Source organism: Astatotilapia calliptera, chromosome 18 (genome assembly GCF_900246225.1).
Source record: "Astatotilapia calliptera chromosome 18, fAstCal1.2, whole genome shotgun sequence".
Classification (NCBI taxonomy): domain Eukaryota; kingdom Metazoa; phylum Chordata; class Actinopteri; order Cichliformes; family Cichlidae; genus Astatotilapia; species Astatotilapia calliptera.
Genome location: NC_039319.1, coordinates 30,211,002 through 30,229,033, shown reverse-complemented (window position 1 = coordinate 30,229,033; position 18,032 = coordinate 30,211,002). Strand labels below are relative to the sequence as shown.

At 43.6% G+C, this 18,032-nt stretch overlaps 1 protein-coding gene and 5 non-coding genes across 9 annotated transcripts in view; all 6 read left to right on the top strand.

Moving 5' to 3' along the window:
* Positions 1-400: 400 nt before the first annotated feature.
* Positions 401-472, top strand: trnap-ugg (transfer RNA proline (anticodon UGG)). The gene has a single exon. It is a non-coding gene; the product is annotated as a tRNA-Pro (tRNA).
* A 1,811-nt stretch (positions 473-2,283) lies between these two features.
* trnap-agg (transfer RNA proline (anticodon AGG)) lies at positions 2,284-2,355 on the top strand. The gene has a single exon. It is a non-coding gene; the product is annotated as a tRNA-Pro (tRNA).
* Positions 2,356-3,235: 880 nt separating this feature from the next.
* trnap-ugg (transfer RNA proline (anticodon UGG)) lies at positions 3,236-3,307 on the top strand. Its single transcript has one exon. It is a non-coding gene; the product is annotated as a tRNA-Pro (tRNA).
* Positions 3,308-4,182: 875 nt separating this feature from the next.
* On the top strand, positions 4,183-4,254 carry trnap-agg (transfer RNA proline (anticodon AGG)). Its single transcript has one exon. It is a non-coding gene; the product is annotated as a tRNA-Pro (tRNA).
* A 1,900-nt stretch (positions 4,255-6,154) lies between these two features.
* trnap-agg (transfer RNA proline (anticodon AGG)) lies at positions 6,155-6,226 on the top strand. Its single transcript has one exon. It is a non-coding gene; the product is annotated as a tRNA-Pro (tRNA).
* An 11,149-nt stretch (positions 6,227-17,375) lies between these two features.
* The window catches only part of agla (amylo-alpha-1, 6-glucosidase, 4-alpha-glucanotransferase a), a 36,497-nt gene continuing 35,840 nt past the window's right edge, over positions 17,376-18,032 (top strand). The window contains exon 1 of one of the 4 annotated variants that reach the window (XM_026150327.1): positions 17,376-17,471. The gene's annotated coding sequence lies outside the window, so the exon portion shown is untranslated. The other 3 variants (XM_026150328.1, XM_026150325.1, XM_026150326.1) reach the window with 3 other exon arrangements.

The window sequence follows — 18,032 nt, the reverse complement described above, 5'->3', positions numbered from 1 at the left end:
CCACCCCTTGGCTCATGTGATGTGTTTCATAGTTGGTCAACGACCCTGGTAAAGACAACCCGCTCTGGGTTTTAAATACCTGGGACTCTCCAACGTTTAGTTTTAGATCTAACGAAGGTTCTCAGAGGAGAGGTGAAAGGTCTTCAAGGCACTTAGAGAATTCCAGCTGCTTTCTTTCAAAGCTCATCAGACTACCATGACGTGGATGACTGGGAACCCTTTTTTCTCATTCACTGTGTGCAGTCCCTCTGGAGTCATCCCTGTTGGAGCTTGTCAGTAGCAAAGGCCTGAAGGTACAAAAATGAATACTGAAGAGAGCTTAACACCATTCCTGCTTGAATTTGAAGGCCGATTTAAGTCTATCCTTTCAGAGTTCCAGACTTAAACACAGGCTTCCTGTGGCTCGTTGGTCTAGGCGTATGATTCTCGCTTTGGGTGCGAGAGGTCCCGGGTTCAAATCCCGGACGAGCCCCCTTAAAATCACAACCTCTTACCTTCATGGAATTCTTTGGAAAGACACATTCCTTCTGGGGCATTGTAAATGTGTTGTGTGCCAAACCGTTCAATGTTCTGTGTAACACCAATTTGTCTTTCTAAAACAACATTTGTGAAGGAGTCACTCTCATGAGTCATTGAGTGATGTCATTGACTGCACAGTCCCTGCCACGCAATCTGTATATGTCACATTTTGAGATTTCCTTGGAAACCTTACTGGGCAGGTACTAAAAAATACCTGTAACCAGGTACTATCACCTAATGGAAACTTTAAAGATCGAGCTGAGTCAAGTTAAGCCAAGCTAGGTAGGTGCAAGTGGAAAAGCGTTAGAGATCACAAAGTCTGATCGAAATTGAGGCCATTCAATTTCGGTGTAAAGACGTTAAACTACATATGTGAAGGTCTCATAATGGTTTCACCTCTGCTGATAATTACCCACGCCTTTTTTCCACCCCTTGGCTCATGTGATGTGTTTCATAGTTGGTCAACGACCCTGGTAAAGACAACCCGCTCTGGGTTTTAAATACCTGGGACTCTCCAACGTTTAGTTTTAGATCTAACGAAGGTTCTCAGAGGAGAGGTGAAAGGTCTTCAAGGCACTTAGAGAATTCCAGCTGCTTTCTTTCAAAGCTCATCAGACTACCATGACGTGGATGACTGGGAACCCTTTTTTCTCATTCACTGTGTGCAGTCCCTCTGGAGTCATCCCTGTTGGAGCTTGTCAGTAGCAAAGGCCTGAAGGTACAAAAATGAATACTGAAGAGAGCTTAACACCATTCCTGCTTGAATTTGAAGGCCGATTTAAGTCTATCCTTTCAGAGTTCCAGACTTAAACACATGCTTCCTGTGGCTCGTTGGTCTAGGCGTATGATTCTTGCTTTGGGTGCGAGACGTCCGGGTTTCAAATCCCGGACGAGCCTCCTTAAAATCACAAGCTCTTAGCTTCATGGAATTCTTTGGAAAGACACATTCCTTCTGCGGCATTGTAAATGTGTTGTGTGCCAAAACGTTCAATGTGATCTGGGACACCAATTTGTCTTTCTAAAACAACGTTTGTGAAGGAGTCACTCTCATGAGTGATGCCATTGACTGCACAGTCCCTGCCACGCAATCTGTATATGTCACATTTTGAGATTGCCTTGGAAACCTTACTGGGCAGGTACTAAAAAAATACCTGTAACCAGGTACTATCACCTAATGGAAACTTTAAAGATCGAGCTGAGTCAAGTTAAGCCAAGCTAGGTAGGTGCTAGTGGAAAAGGGCTATTAGAGATCACAAAGTCTGATCGAAATTGAGGCCATTCAATTTCGGTGTAAAGACGTTAAACTACATATGTGAAGGTCTCATAATGGTTTCACCTCTGCTGATAATTACCCACGCCTTTTTTCACACCTTGGCTCATGTGATGTGTTTCATAGTTGGTCAACGACCCTGGTAAAGACAACCCCATCTAGGGTTTAAATACCTGGGACTCTCCAACATTTAGTTTTAGATCTAACGAAGGTTCTCAGAGGAGAGGTGAAAGGTCTTCAAGGCACTTAGAGAATTCCAGCTGCTTTCTTTCAAAGCTCATCAGACTACCATGACGTGGATGACTGGGAACCCTTTTTTCTCATTCACTGTGTGCAGTCCCTCTGGAGTCATCCCTGTTGGAGCTTGTCAGTAGCAAAGGCCTGAAGGTACAAAAATGAATACTGAAGAGAGCTTAACACCATTCCTGCTTGAATTTGAAGGCCGATTTAAGTCTATCCTTTCAGAGTTCCAGACTTAAACACATGCTTCCTGTGGCTCGTTGGTCTAGGCGTATGATTCTCGCTTAGGGTGCGAGAGGTCCCGGGTTCAAATCCCGGACGAGCCCCCTTAAGATCACAAGCTCTTACCTTCATGGAATTCTTTGGTAAGACACATTCCTTCTGGGGCATTGTAAATGTGTTGTGTGCCAAACCGTTCAATGTGATGTGTGACACCAATTTGTCTTTCTAAAACAACGTTTGTGAAGGAGTCACTCTCATGAGTCATTGAGTGATGCCATTGACTGCACAGTCCCTGCCACGCAATCTGTATATGTCACATTTTGAGATTGCCTTGGAAACCTTACTGGGCAGGTACTAAAAAAATACCTGTAACCAGGTACTATCACCTAATGGAAACTTTAAAGATCGAGCTGAGTCAAGTTAAGCCAAGCTAGGTAGGTGCAAGTGGAAAAGCGTTAGAGATCACAAAGTCTCATCGAAATTGAGGCCATTCAATTTCGGTGTAAAGACGTTAAACTACATATGTGAAGGTCTCATAATGGTTTCACCTGAAACCTCTGCTGATAATTACCCACGCCTTTTTTCCACCCCTTGGCTCATGTGATGTGTTTCATAGTTGGTCAACGACCCTGGCAAAGACAACCCGCTCTGGGTTTTAAATACCTGGGACTCTCCAACGTTTAGTTTTAGATCTAACGAAGGTTCTCAGAGGAGAGGTGAAAGGTCTTCAAGGCACTTAGAGAATTCCAGCTGCTTTCTTTCAAAGCTCATCAGACTACCATGACGTGGATGACTGGGAACCCTTTTTTCTCATTCACTGTGTGCAGTCCCTCTGGAGTCATCCCTGTTGGAGCTTGTCAGTAGCAAAGGCCTGAAGGTACAAAAATGAATACTGAAGAGAGCTTAACACCATTCCTGCTTGAATTTGAAGGCCGATTTAAGTCTATCCTTTCAGAGTTCCAGACTTAAACACAGGCTTCCTGTGGCTCGTTGGTCTAGGCGTATGATTCTCGCTTTGGGTGCGAGAGGTCCCGGGTTCAAATCCCGGACGAGCCCCCTTAAAATCACAAGCTCTTACCTTCATGGAATTCTTTGGTAAGACACATTCCTTCTGGGGCATTGTAAATGTGTTGTGTGCCAAACCGTTCAATGTGATCTGTGACACCAATTTGTCTTTCTAAAACAACGTTTGTGAAGGAGTCACTCTCATGAGTCATTGAGTGATGCCATTGACTGCACAGTCCCTGCCACGCAATCTGTATATGTCACATTTTGAGATTGCCTTGGAAATCTTACTGGGCAGGTACTAAAAAATACCTGTAACCAGGTACTATCACCTAATGGAAACTTTAAAGATCGAGCTGAGTCAAGTTAAGCCAAGCTAGGTAGGTGCTAGTGGAAAAGGGCTATTAGAGATCACAAAGTCTGATCGAAATTGAGGCCATTCAATTTCGGTGTAAAGACGTTAAACTACATATGTGAAGGTCTCATAATGGTTTCACCTCTGCTGATAATTACCCACGCCTTTTTTCCACCCCTTGGCTCATGTGATGTGTTTCATAGTTGGTCAACGACCCTGGTAAAGACAACCCGCTCTGGGTTTTAAATACCTGGGACTCTCCAACATTTAGTTTTAGATCTAACGAAGGTTCTCAGAGGAGAGGTGAAAGGTCTTCAAGGCACTTAGAGAATTCCAGCTGCTTTCTTTCAAAGCTCATCAGACTACCATGACGTGGATGACTGGGAACCCTTTTTTCTCATTCACTGTGTGCAGTCCCTCTGGAGTCATCCCTGTTGGAGCTTGTCAGTAGCAAAGGCCTGAAGGTACAAAAATGAATACTGAAGAGAGCTTAACACCATTCCTGCTTGAATTTGAAGGCCGATTTAAGTCTATCCTTTCAGAGTTCCAGACTTAAACACATGCTTCCTGTGGCTCGTTGGTCTAGGCGTATGATTCTCGCTTAGGGTGCGAGAGGTCCCGGGTTCAAATCCCGGATGAGCCCTGTTAAAATCACAAGCTCTTACCTTCATGGAATTCTTTGGTAAGTGTGGAGCAGGGAAATTATTTTACTGCTATTGTTAAATAATAAATATAATCTGCAGCATGGATATTGCATTCAGAGGTTGAACAGTGTGTGTCTTTCAGAAAGACTAAGTGGCAGGCTGACAGGAAGTTGCAGAGAGTTTGCAGAAGTGAAAGCAGGAAGTTATTTTGAGCAGCAGGCTAAGACGATCATTGCTTTAACAATGTAACAGATAGCTTTAAGATGGCCTTAAGATGTTTATGATGATGTTAACTTTGTATTTCAGGTGCAGTTATGACTATTTTGTACACATTGCATATCTGTGCTTATTTGAGTTGATGTTCAGGTTCTTTAAAGGTCTTAAGCTTCACTGACGTGACTGTTCAGGTGATACATGCTGAGGGAAAACTAGAACATAGAAGGAATTGCAATACATGCTTACAAAACACTTATATCAGGTCATTTTTTATTAAGGTTTTAGTAGAGGTTCTTGGTTAAAACATTTATTTAGTAGAGGACATATACATAGTCTCAGTTAGGTTGTAACACATAAGGATGAGCCTCTGGTCTGGTAAAAGGTCAGAAGTGCGAGAGGTGACATAGAGGCTGAGTGAGGTCGTGACACACACACATGAGTTAGAATTATTTATAGGAAAGAGGTTCGTCATGTCTGGTTGGAACTGCGAAAGTGTCTCGGTAAAAGAGGAACCGTCCTTGTCGTCTCGGCAAGAAAGAGAAACTGAAAGGTAGAAAGGAAGTGCCGGCTATGAAAATAGAAGATGATGTTCTTTCAAATTGGGTTAAAAGTCATTGTGGTGTTGATCTGATCTATGTATAAAATGTATCTGTGACGTTAAAGGGGCGTCATTAAATTTAAGCCCTGACAGTATAAAAATCTGTGTATGCTTTGAGTAAGTTGAAGACCACTTGCTGTCTGCGCACAGAGTGTTCTTCCCACACGTGTGTATTCATTAAAAATCATTGTTTGACCAAGAGCTTCTGGAACAAGGGTGGTTTGTACTCTCCTTCCTCAATTTTGAACCTTAACATAAGACACATTCCTTCTGGGGCATTGTAAATGTGTTGTGTGCCAAACCGTTCAATGTGATGTGTGACACCAATTTGTCTTTCTAAAACAACGTTTGTGAAGGAGTCACTCTCATGAGTCATTGAGTGATGCCATTGACTGCACAGTCCCTGTATATGTCACATTTTGAGATTGCCTTGGAAACCTTACTGGGCAGGTACTAAAAAATACCTGTAACCAGGTACTATCACCTAATGGAAACTTTAAAGATCGAGCTGAGTCAAGTTAAGCCAAGCTAGGTAGGTGCTAGTGGAAAAGGGCTATTAGAGATCACAAAGTCTGATCGAAATTGAGGCCATTCAATTTCGGTGTAAAGACGTTAAACTACATATGTGAAGGTCTCATAATGGTTTCACCTGAAACCTCTGCTGATATTTACCCACGCCTTTTTTCCACCCCTTGGCTCATGTGATGTGTTTCATAGTTGGTCAACGACCCTGGTAAAGACAACCCGCTCTGGGTTTTAAATACCTGGGACTCTCCAACGTTTAGTTTTAGATCTAACGAAGGTTCTCAGAGGAGAGGTGAAAGGTCTTCAAGGCACTTAGAGAATTCCAGCTGCTTTCTTTCAAAGCTCATCAGACTACCATGACGTGGATGACTGGGAACCCTTTTTTCTCATTCACTGTGTGCAGTCCCTCTGGAGTCATCCCTGTTGGAGCTTGTCAGTAGCAAAGGCCTGAAGGTACAAAAATGAATACTGAAGAGAGCTTAACACCATTCCTGCTTGAATTTGAAGGCCGATTTAAGTCTATCCTTTCAGAGTTCCAGACTTAAACACAGGCTTCCTGTGGCTCGTTGGTCTAGGCGTATGATTCTTGCTTAGGGTGCGAGAGGTCCCGGGTTCAAATCCCGGACGAGCCCCCTTAAGATCACAAGCTCTTACCCTCATGGAATTCTTTGGTAAGACACATTCCTTCTGGGGCATTGTAAATGTGTTGTGTGCCTAATGGAAACTTTAAAGATCGAGCTGAGTCAAGTTAAGCCAAGCTAGGTAGGTGCAAGTGGAAAAGCGTTAGAGATCACAAACTCTGATCGAAATTGAGGCCATTCAATTTCGGTGTAAAGACGTTAAACTACATATGTGAAGGTCTCATAATGGTTTCACCTCTGCTGATAATTACCCACGCCTTTTTTCCACCCCTTGGCTCATGTGATGTGTTTCATAGTTGGTCAACGACCCTGGTAAAGACAACCCGCTCTGGGTTTTAAATACCTGGGACTCTCCAACGTTTAGTTTTAGATCTAACGAAGGTTCTCAGAGGAGAGGTGAAAGGTCTTCAAGGCACTTAGAGAATTCCAGCTGCTTTCTTTCAAAGCTCATCAGACTACCATGACCTGGATGACTGGGAACCCTTTTCAAATTCAAATTCAAATTTTATTTGTCACGTACACAGTCTTACACAGTACGATATGTCGTGAAATGCTTGGACAACTGCTCGTGACCTAAAGAAAACAAAAAGGGAAAAGGCTATGAATAAGATAGGAAATAAATATGAAAAATTAAAAAGGGTAAATTTAACTAGGAAGGAATAAAATATAAATTAAGGTTAAAAATGAAATAACTGTACAACACAAATTAGAATGAAGGGTAAATTTAACTGGGAAAGAATAAGATAAAACATATAAATTAAAGTTGAAAACAAAATAACTGTACAACAAAATACACAATATAGAACTATATAAGAATGTATGAAGAAATATAAATAAATATATACACAATAACAGCAGCTGTACAAGTATTAACTGGAAATGAAGAATATAGTGACCAGTGTTGTGCAATCCACATTATGTCTTGTGCAGTGCAAATATGCTTAAAGTGATTTAAGTGATGAAGTGAAAACAATGTCCAGAAAGTCCAGTGTGTGTGTAAGAACCATATGTGTGGGTCAGTACTGTGTGGTGGTGTTATTGAGAGACCGTATCACCTGCGGGAAGAAGCTCCTCCTCAGTCTCTCTGTGTTGGTCTTCAGGGAGCGGAATCGCTTTCCTGACCTCAGCAGAGAGAACAGTCTGTTGTTGGGATGGCTGAGGTCCTTCACGATCTTCCTGGCCTTGGTCCAGCACCGCCTGCTGTAGATTGAGTGCAGGTCAGGGAGCTCGGAGCGGATGGTGCGCTCAGCTGACTGCACAACCCTCTGTAGAGCTCGTCTGTCCTGCGTGGTGCTGTTCCCGAACCAGGTTAAGATGATTGGAAGTCTCTCAAGCGTCTGAGGTGGTAGAGACGCTGACGGGCCTTTTTCACCACGGTGTTTTTTTTTCCATATATTTTTATTGAAATTTTTTATAGTACAATACAAACAAATGTTGAACACCCTCACATTCACACATCCATCCATACATCAAACCTGCCTACCTCACATTCAAATGTAGAAATGAGCATAGTTCTCACAGTAATACAAAAATACAATGGGTTAGGATAGACAAGATTCTCCCCTCCTTCCCTTCTTCCTTTTCTTCTTTTTCATAAATGTCCTTCACCTCCACTCCCTAAAATATCCATATATGGCTTCCACATATTCACAAAGTCCCATTGTTTGCCCTTGGCAATATATGTTAGTCTTTCCAGGCCTAGAGAGACTGCAATTTCCTTCTTCCAGAGTCCCATGGAGGGAGCATCCATACTCTTCCAACATAGCGCAATGGCTCTTCTGGCTTGAGGTAGTCCATAGTCCAGTAATTCAGTTTTTTCCCCGATTGCTTAAATTCCCTTGGATATATTCCAAGTACAGAGAGTTTTCCTTTTAAAGGGATTTTTACCTTAAACACTTTAGACAGATATTTGATAACATCTTTCCAAAAGTCCTTTTCACCACGGTGTTGATGTGACAGGACCATGACAGGTCCTGCGTGATGTGAACTCCGAGGTATTTGAAGCTGTCCACTCTCTCCACTGGCACTCATTGATGACGGGGGTCTGGTAGTTCCTCTCCTGCTTAGTGTTGAAGTCCACTATCAGCTCCTTTGTCTTACTGACGTTTAGAAGGAGGTTGTTCCTCTGGCACCAGTTCTCCAGATTCCTAATCTCCTTCAGGTAGGCCGTCTCGTTGTTATCAGAGATCAGGCCCACCACGACGGTGTCGTCAGCAAACTTGATGATGGTGGTGGAGCTGGTAGTGGCCACACAGTCATATGTGTACAAAGAGTACAGCAGGGGGCTCAGAACACACCCCTGGGGGGCTCCAGTGCTGAGAGTGGTGGAGGCTGAGACATGTCCACCCATCCTTACTGCCTGTGGTCTGCCAGTTAGGAAGTTGGAGATCCACTGACACATAGATGAGCTGAGTCCCAGATGCTCCAGCTTGGTGGTGAGTGTGGAGGGAATTATGGTGTTAAATGCAGAGCTGTAGTCTATGAAGAGCATTTTAACATAATTCCCCCTTCTAGTGTCCAAGTGAGTGAGTGATGTGTGGAGGAGATGAGAGATGGCATCGTCTGTGGAACGATTTGGACGGTAAGCGAACTGTAGTGGGTCCAGTGTGTCTGGTAGTGAAGAAATGATGAAGTCTCTGACCAGGCGTTCAAAGCACTTCATCACTACTGAGGTGAGGGCTACAGGGCGATAGTCATTGAGAGAAGCAGGGTGGGGTTTCTTCGGGACAGGAACAATGATGGACTCTTTGAAGCATGTGGGGATCACCGACTGAGATAAAGAGATGTTGAATATCTCAGTGAACACAGGAGCTAGCTGGTATGCGCAGTCTCTTAGGATACGACCTGGGATGCCGTCTGGTCCTCCTGCTTTTCTGGTGTTCACTCTCTTGAAGGCTCTCCTTACTTCATGCTCGGAGATGACGAGCACGTTTCCGGTGCTGGCAGTATCTTCCTGTCTGCAGCCGTTAGCGCCGCTAGCACTAGCATTGTTGGAGTCCTTAGCTGCAGCCTCGAAGCGAGCATAGAAAGTGTTCAGCTCGTCTGCCACAGTCACGGCCGCATTCGTCATACCGGTTGTTGGTGCTTTATAGTCCGTTATTGTCCTTAGTCCCCGCCACAGGCTCCTAGAGTCACTCTGTTGGAGTTGTGACTCTAGTTTCCTCCCGTAGCGCTGCTTCGCCTCTTTCACCGCCCTCCGCACGTTATATGACGCGGCTTTGTACGGGTCCATGTCCCCCGTCATGAGTCCCATGTTGTAGGCAGCAGTGCGGGATCTCAGAGCGTTGCGGATGGTTTTATCCACCCACGGCTTCTGGTTGGGAAACGTTGTGATAGTCTTTGTCTCCACGGTATCATCCGCTAGTTTCCCGATGAATCCCACAACCGCTTCCGTAAACACGTTGACATCATCATCGGAGCTGTTTCTGAACATGCCCCAGCCTGCGTCATCGAGTGCGTCCTGTAACGCGGCCACCGATTGATCCGTCCAGCGTCCATGGAATCCCTGCATATATCACATCAGACAGAGGACCCCAGTTCACCTCTCAGGTCTGGAGATCTTTTTGCTCTGCCATGGGTGCTCAAGTCAATCTCAGCTCCGGTTACCACCCGCAAACAAATGGTCAAACAGAGAGACTAAACCAAGAATTGGAGGCTGCCCTTTGCTGTGTCACCAACCATAACCCGGCTACCTGGGCTGCACACCTACCATGGGTCGAGTATGTACACAATTCTCATGTCTCAGCTTCAACGGGTCTTTCCCCTTTCGAAGCTTCCCTAGGTTACCAACCTCCACTGTTTCCTACCGAAGAGGCTGATTTGGCTGTGCCCTCGGTCCAACACCATCTCCAGCGTTGCCGGAATGTGTGGACCCAAACCCGTGAAGCCTTGAAGAAAGCTGCCGCCTGCCATCGTGAATAGGGCTGGGTATCGTCACTGATTTCTAGAATCGATTCGATTCCGATTCAAAAGGTCCTGAATCGATTCGATCCACGATTTGATTCGATTCGATTCAATTCAATTCAATTCTATTTGAATCTGGGAAATTTTGCCTCAGAAAGTCAGAAATAATATAATTCAGATCAGTACATTTACATATTTTTGTATCTATAAAAGGAAGCTGACACTTTCCAGACTTTATCAAAGGTGTGAGCATCACAGCAGAGGCCTTTGTGTCAAAGTCGCTGAAGATAAAACACAGAAACACATGAAGGTTTTCCTGGCCTGGGATTTTATAAAAATATTCTGCAGTACATCAAAAACGAAAGAAAACCATTAATCAGCATATGAACATCACCTCTGAAGTTACAGCGGTTTTATTAGAGACACGGCGAGAGAGAGAGAGCTTTCAGCCCCGACCGTGTCCGTGCTGTGTGTTTACGTCTTTGTGCAGAAGCCGTGTTCCTGCTCTCATTCACTGTTTTAAATGTTTGGTGGTTGTCAAAATTTTGTGACATTTCACCTGAGATTCTGGAATTTTGGGCAAAATACATTTATATTAAAAAATCGATTCAGGATTTTAATGAATCGATATCATGTTATCCAAGCCAGAATCGATTTTAATCGATGAATCGATTATTAAAACCCACCCCTAAACGCGAATACACGGACCGCCGTCGAACTCCAGCACCTAGATACGCCCCGGGGCAGAAGGTATGGTTGGCGGCTAAGGACATTGCTCTCAAAGTGTCATCCCGTAAACTGGCACCTCGGTTCGTAGGACCGTACACCATTCACTCTATTGTTTCTCCCAGTGCAGTCAAACTCACCCTTCCGGCATCTCTACAGATCCATCCAGTTTTCCATGTTTCGCAGATTCGACCCGTCCACACCAGTCCTTTGTGCCCACCTTCCAACACCCCTCCACCTGCCCGACTCATCGATGGTCACCCAGCTCATACAGTCCGGAGGATCATTAATGTGCGCCAGCGTGGCAGAGGTCGCCAGTTCCTGGTTGACTGGAAGGGCTACGGTCCTGAGGAGCGCTCATGGGTTCCTCGCTCTTTTATTCTTGACCACGCTCTGATTTCTGATTTCTACAGGTCACGACAGAGTCTGCAGCCAGGTCGGCTGCCTGTAGGCGTCCCTTGAGGGAGGGGTACTGTCAGGATCTGGAGACTCGACTGGAAAGTTCTATCAGGCACCTGAGTTCCTTGGTCTCCACCCCTAGGCGGAGCCATCATCCCTGCTGCAGTCCTGCACACCTGAGACTGATTCGGGGCAATCAGGTTGAGGATTTAAGGCCCCCTCAGACTCTCCTTCACCGCCAGTTCTTCAACGACCTCACATTTTCTGGACCTTCTTTGTCATCACCCTCAACCCCAGCTCTCCTTGGATTATCTTCATATTCAGGAAGAATACAAGGACCCTCACTTGCCTGCCCTCCAGCCTCACCACCTTGGACACAGCGGAACTCAGGTCTGCCAGCCTTTCCACTACTCCCCTGGACTATCACCACCTCTCCCTCAAAGCGAGGTTCACGCCGGTCACCAGTAAGCGCTATCAGTCAGTTCCACCTCTGCTAGGATACCCTGAACCTGCCGCCTTCTTAACCCTGTTCTCTTCCCAGATGCAACCACTCCGTTCCCGTCGCAACCTGTTAAATCAACGTTCACCCCCACTGACCCACGGCTACATCGTTAGCAACACCTTGTCACGAATTCACTTGATGACTAAATAATAAACACTGCAAAACGTTTGAGCCGTCTCTGTTTGTGGTTATCTGCAATTGAGTCCAATTTAGCTATCGGCCCGTGGCCATTGTGACACCGTGTTTCAAAAAGCCTCAGAGCTTCATAAAGCTTTGTTTTGACATCACCAGCTACAAGTCCAGAACATTTTCCTCTGTGCTCTGTCAGCTGGGTTCATTATGGGTGAGTCGTTCTGTCACGGACAGTTGGGTAGTGTGACAATCCGGTGAAAAAGCAGGCTCTCATGCCATCTTAAGTAGTCTGCCAGCATCAGTGTAAATGTGTGGTGTGTGTTCAGGACAGGTTCAGAGGCGGGGAATCAAGGTCCAGTTCCGCCCTGGTGGGAGAGGCGAAGACAAAAAACACACCTCAACCTCTCCAGATATTGAGAACCATGACATATCTGGAGCATGTACAAACTGATATTAATCTTTAATAGGGTTGTCAAAATTGAGAGCAAACAAAACAACTGCTGTATAATGCCCTCTGCTATCTTAGTTTAATTGGTCACATGACATGTGTCATTGTTTTCAAAAAGGCTCTGGGTTCACTGTCCACACTGTGATGTGAAAACAGCATTTTCAAATGTATCCGCTTTGGAGAGCGTTTTCAAAACGCTGCGTTTTCCTTGACTGAAAATGCCGTCTCAGTGTGGATGGGAGGCCAAAACGGAGAGAAAAAGATGCGTTTTCAAACGAAAACGTAACTGTGGACATGGCCAAAGCCATCTCCTTTCATCCGAAGCAGTGCTTTCATGAACCTTCTTGTCTGTCAGTTAATATATGCAACCAGCCTTTAGCCACAGTCGTCTACTGTCACTGAAAGCTATGCTTATTTCAATCCCATAGGTAACTGAAGCTCTCTCTGTCATACAGATGTGTCCTTCTCCCATCAACAAAGACTACACCTGAGTAAGCTGAGAGCCCATTAGCTTTGTTCTGGTGGCTTGCACATAAACTTGTGGATAAAGCACTGGTCTTTTATTCTAAACTGCTGGGAGGCAAGCTGCTGGTGCTCAGCTTTCACTGATCTAAGATCAGTAACAATCTGCACTTTGTATGGAAGCACAGCTAGCATTAGCAAGTAAACAAGCCTCAGTGATTTGGCCTGACACTGATGAGTTTCATCTTGCTAACCACCGTGGCCATGTTGGAAACTGAATGTCACCAAGTTGTAAAATCATTTGATACATTAGCAAGGACAGTTGTGACTTTGGACTGCAACTATGTGTAATCCAGTAAAACAGACAGATGCACATCTGCCCCGTCTTTGCCGGTTATAACAGGTGAATTAGGGGCTTCAAAAATGTATAACTGCATCTGATATGAGTGATTAACAGACAAAGAGAGAGAGAGAGACTGTGTTCTGTGAGCGATACCAAGAAGGTGCTGAAACCTGTAAGGGTCCACGTAAATCCTCCAATGGGATGTTTAATTTAGCAGCCAGGCTGCCATCCGGGAATTTTACTCGGGATCGAAGTCAGGTGAGCACGTGGACAGAGAAAGGACCTGGTAGTGAAGCTACCCACCTCAAAGCATGTCCACGCAACAACACCACCAGGAAGGCAGTCTTTGCACTATATGGAGCATAGGTTTGATTCTGTTGTCTAAACACCAAAAACACTGAGAATCCTCCACCTTCATCCAACTCACCACTGAGTACTTCTGGAGTGGGACGAGCTCTCCCTAGATGTTCAGGTGGTCGCAAACAAAAGCTGAGGCTGGGTACTGACTGCAGCTGACGATATTAACATACCTCCAATTACATCCTATTGTCTACAGCTGTGACGGCGCATATTTTAGGCAAGGCAAGGCAAGGCAAGGCAAATTTATTTGTATAGCACAATTCAACAACAAGGTGATTCAAAGTGCTTTACAGAGACATTAGAAACAAAAACAAATAAAAAGCATGATTTAAAATTGATTAAAACAAGCAAACAAACAAACTAACTAAACACACATTTCACACCTGTTCGCGTGATCTGAACCCTCATCGTAAGGGGAGCTACCAGTCCTTCTGTGGACGAGCTACTTTCTATTTTAAATTCCCTGAATTTTAGCTGGTGTTCTTACAGAGCGAGCCAAAGGACCTTGCAAAGAAAAGCGTCTGGACTTCTTTAAGTTACTTGAAGACGTTTCACCTTTGACTACGATGACCTGGATGACTGAGAACCTTCACAGACTTACACAGCGAGCACTCTGCAGAGGTCATTTTCTGACCTAATTGTTCTGTCATAACCAGTATGGGCTTAGTGTGGAAGAAAAGTTCATCACGTTTATGTGCAATAGTTAAAGGTGCATTTAGGAAGTTTGAGTTAGCAAGGCCCGGGCTCCCACAGACACATGCACAGTATGATCTCCTCTCGGGAATCTCTCTCCTACAGCTCAGTCAGATTCTGCTTCTGAGGTTTTCTGCACAGGTGAGAAAAGAAAGTAAGATAAGAGCAGAGCAAAAATAAAGCAAGAGGCAGGTATGAAGACAGTAGGAATCAGGTCATTACCAACAGATGTGTTTGTAGTTATGCTGAATTCAAGGGTGGGAAACCAGAGGAGCACCTGTCCCTGAAACACAACACCAACACTCAAACAGATAGAGAGAGAGCAAAATGAAAAAACTACAGTAAAATAAGTAAAATACTTTAGCATTATGCTATAATATGCTGGTTAAAAATACATGCTGCTATTGTTATTATAATTGTATTATTGTATGTTGTGGTATTTCCATCTCAGTTAAACAAATCTTTCATATTTGTCACATCCCTCAAACAAAGTTTCATTTAGACCACATATAAGTCCTGAATGTATAGAATTTTTCCTTTTTTAATACACAGGTCACTACAACCCTCCTAGAAAAGAATGCACAAAATATCTGTGTTAATATTAATTTTCAAATGTTCATCAAAACTGCAAGAAACAACACTGAAACCACGAACAGCAATCTAGACACATGATGCTGATGAGGAAAAAAAACCAAGACTGTTTGTGAAGGAAGCTTTTAATGTTCCTAGCATAATGGCTAACCTTATAAATAAACATGTCATAAGTTATAACGGAAAATTCGATGCATCCAATTACAGATAGCGTCTGATCTGATACCACCTGTGTGCTTCCATCATATCAACGATCCTGCTGAGCGACTACGACTACTGGGTCTACTGGGTCTGTGACCCAGTATGATTCTAGTTGAAGTTATAGTCTTTGATTTGTTGTTATTCTTGGTCTTGGTTCTCCTTATTGTTCTGTGTGTGTGTTATATCCATAGTTGCTAGTTTCCAGATTTCTGTTACTGTTTCCTGTTTTTGGTTTTTTTCTTTAGTATATTTGCTACAGTGCAATAAAGGTTTTTAGTTTACCGCAGTGATGGCCAAATGAGGCTGAAACACTGACGTTTGTAGAGAAAAGTGGTTCATTACGCCAAGCTTTTCAACACAAGCCTCTTTGGTGACATCTGGTGGCCAAAGGTATGAAGAGCAGCTTGAATCTACAACTTCTAATGAACTGCTTCATTATGATTGCCCACAGAGCTGAGTTGACAGCTTCTGTTTGATATCATGTAACAGCTTGTCTGGTATCTGGCTGGTGTTTTGAACATGTGTTTTTTGGGGTGAAAATATGATGTTGTGACTATTTTAATAATAAATAATTTTGATGAATAAGCCTTCCTTGTTTAATCATGTACCATGGTGTGTTCTACTGTTGTTTGTGACTTCTTGATGTTTTTATTAATAAAAAAAAAAACTACATATAACAATGTACAACACAATCTTATGATAGGTTGGGAGTAATGCTTCCTCTGCGAGGTCCCTGCCTCCACGTGAGTATGTAACTAACAAGTGGACAGGTACATTTATATACAGTATAATATACTATAACTTCTATAATTATAACTATATGTACTGTGTATTTCTTATGTTCATTTTGTTCATTTGGGAGCAGAATTTCTGATGAACTGGTTTCACTTTTTCACACAGGGTCATGTAAGTTTGGATTTTTTCCCCCCTTAATAATAAAAACCTTCATTTAGAAGCTGCATTTTGTGTTGACTTCTGTTATCTTTGTCTAATATTCAAATTTTTGATGATCTGAAACATTGAAGTGTGACAAACATACAAACGAAATATGAAATCAGGAAGGGGGCAAACACTTTTTCACACCACTGTAAATGTTTGTTAGAAATTGAAGCAGAAAAAAGACAGGACGGAGGTGATTCTCATGAACAGTTGCAATGCCCCCAGCACAACCTGTGGATCTGTAGTAAGTGGACAAAGCTGCTCCATTAAGTCTCCATTAAAGACTAATATATCTTTAATATAGTAGGTGACCGAAAAGGCCCAAGACAGTTGGATAAAGGGACTATAATGGACAACACTGGCACTGTGTAAATCTCATTAGATGCATAAACTGAGCATGAAATGGCTACACAGTGCTTACAAAAGCAGATAAACCTAAAGATCTGTTATTACATTATCATACACTGAACTCAATTCAATCACTTACATCTATTTATCCTTGACAAGACTAGTACCTGATCCGAAGGGTAGATATGACAAAATAAATGTTAACTACTGGCAAACCCAGTGAGAAGTGAAGGTGAGACAAGAGATGAAAGAAGACAGAGGGACATACATGCTCCTAAGTTAAAGAAGCATAAACTCTTTCACTCTTTTCATTGCAAATGTTCCAAATAACAATACCAACAGCTGGTAGAACATGTACCACATATTGTTTTTGCAGTGGCCATGGATCGAGTCCAGTATCGGCTCTTTCCTGCAGGTCATGTCCCACAGGTCTCTGCTGTGTCTTCTGTCTACTACTGCTTCTGCCCAATAAAGTAGACATGCCACAAAATAAAGCTTTTATTATCAGCATCTCTTAAAAGTGTCAGCAGCAGTCTCAGACACCAGTGTTAACAGGAGCAGATACATTGTGCCCAGGGGTTAACCTGGGAATTAGTGGGTGGGGAAAACCTAACAGCTGGTGTGCAGCAAATAAATAAAAATAAAACATATAAATATGTATAATGTGAACTCCTCTATATTTTTCTTCTTTGCATACAGACTAACCCGCTGTGTTTACTGCTCTTTGTGGATTAGGTAAATCCAACAGGATAAAAACAGACAGATCAGCATAAATACCAGTCTTGTATTATAATACCTAATACTGGCCATTAACACCGCAGCCTGCCTTGTACCAGCCCAACACTGTAAACTTCACCACAACACTTCAAACTAACAAGTTTAGGCGGTGTTGTGCTGCGGACGCTGGCTGTGGGAAACAAAACATAAAGCTTTTGCACAGTGCTACATATAAAGACAAACCCAGACTTCTACTTTAGCTCAAATCTTTGTGTGCTGTTTTTGTTAAATAGGGCTTTCAAAACGGAAAATTCGCTTTACACGTTTATTGCTCGTTTTTTCGCATCATTACGGTGAAAGCACTAAACTGTACGGTCTGTAGCCACGCCCCTTCCCTACAGCTGCTGTCTATCCGGGAAAATACCACAAACTGTTCTGTTGCTGTGACGGACCCCGGACACACAACGGACAGGTGAACGGCGTTTTGCCTTTGCTCGTGTTGTTAGACGATGACGATGCTAGCTTGGAAGACAAGTTGCTAGCTACGTTAGCTCAGCGGCGTTTGCTTAACTAACGGCTGTGATGTTATTTGTAACGTGACCCTTTTCACGTTGCAGTTGTCTGTTCACTTTTGGAGCCTGCTGTGGTTAAACGGAGTGTCAGCTGTTTGCTGGTAAACAGCATTTTCATTCTTCTGTCCCCGCTGACCTCGTTAGCTTGTAAATGCGGATTATTATTGAAGTATTGGGGCCAAATCGCTCTACTGTGTTATTTTCCGCAGTGAAATTGTCGCTTGACAGCAGCGCCCACTACAGCGCGCTGTGCTACTGGCTGACGGTGTGTGTGTGTGCAGGCTGTCACACCGTGTGAAACACAATGATTCCGCTGTTTTGTTGACCGTGTTTCTTCAGACACGCTGTGCCGAACTGTGAAATAGTTAAACACTGGTGCTGTGCAGCAAAGCGAGGCAACAAGAAACGAGCTCGCCTTTAAACTGAGCGCAGCCACATGAAGGACGTTAGCTGTGCAGACT